The sequence below is a fragment of the Polyodon spathula genome, chromosome 4 (genome assembly GCF_017654505.1).
Source record: "Polyodon spathula isolate WHYD16114869_AA chromosome 4, ASM1765450v1, whole genome shotgun sequence".
Taxonomy (NCBI): domain Eukaryota; kingdom Metazoa; phylum Chordata; class Actinopteri; order Acipenseriformes; family Polyodontidae; genus Polyodon; species Polyodon spathula.
The window spans coordinates 58,196,901-58,198,195 of NC_054537.1; the positions used below are offsets into that span (position 1 = coordinate 58,196,901).

The following is a 1,295-nucleotide window of genomic DNA, read 5'->3' on the forward strand; positions in this document are numbered from 1 at the left end:
CCCTCTCAAGACAAGCTTGTTTTAATGCCTTGGTCTTGGAAAGCATCCTACTTCCCTGACAGACACCTTCCAGCTTGACCCATGTTTGTTTTTACAGGGCTCAAAGCGTTCCCAAATAAAGCTTTCTGTAAATCCCCATGCAAAGATTAATCAATTTTTGACATCATATTCTGGTTAGTGATGTATTACTTAATCTTTCAGAGCCTCTGTATAGACTAAACTGTAAAACTGCCACTTATCTCCCTTTTTTTGAATTTTTTTTTTTATTATTATTAAATACTACTTAACTCCCACAATTGTATGATTTAAAAGATCCTCTCTTTCAGGTCCAGATAAAGAACTCTCAGGGCCCTGGGCACACAGTATCCTGAGCCGCCCCTGTCCCCCCCAGCACAGCTACCTAGGCTATATTTCAGTTCTGGAGGTAGTCAAGTGCATGTAAAGAAACAAACAAATTAATTCTATAAAGTTTGTTGCTTTTTGAAATACAGTGCATATGTTTCTGGTGCAGTGAGATTCTAATGACCTCTGTTATTTCTCTCTTCAGCTCAATAAACTGGCAAATCCCATGATCCTCAATGTGGTTTGATACAGAGCTCACACTTTGATCCGGGAAAATGAAAATTCAGATGTGTTATGATTGACCGATAGATAGAGATAAGTAAATTGCAGCAATACATGTTATCAGTACCTTACTAGTTTAACATATGTTAATGTGCAAACAAGCTGCTGGGTCCTTCAAGCTACATTTTTTGTTTTGGGGTTTGGATACTGCGTACTTGCTTATTCTGGTTGTTATCTGAGGTTTACCTATAACCTTGCCATGGATGAAGCATGCCAAGGCCTCAAACCATCCCAGTGTCTCTCTATCAAGCATTCATGGAAAGGACAGTGCCACAGACAGGCTCAGCCTCGCTGAATGGCTTGCACACAACAGTCTGCAGCACAGTATCAGGATGACTGTTCGTTCCCAAAGCAATTTAATTTCCAAGCTGGTTATAGTTTATACCTGCAATCGTAAGGTAGATCTACACTGGACACGAGTGAACAATTTAGAAGTGACTGGAATCTAGGACTGTGTCTGCATCGACTGCGAGCAGCCAGTCTGGGTGAAGTGAGCAACTCTACAGGAATACAACTGTGTTCTAATTTCCCCCCCGCCAGTCACGAGTGACTAGAGTGAAATGGAACAATCAGAAGCAAAGTCAATTTCCCAACCCACTCAGAAAAGCCACACCCAGGATTCGCTTCAGCCCTATCTCCAGGCACACCCCCGGATTCAGTCCCAATCCCTA

The 1,295-nt window shown here is 41.9% G+C and overlaps 1 non-coding gene across 1 annotated transcript; it reads right to left on the reverse strand.

Moving 5' to 3' along the window:
- Positions 1–793: 793 nt before the first annotated feature.
- LOC121315210 lies at positions 794–930 on the reverse strand. The gene has a single exon (XR_005950216.1). It is a non-coding gene; the product is annotated as a small nucleolar RNA SNORA9 (small nucleolar RNA).
- Positions 931–1,295: the final 365 nt, after the last annotated feature.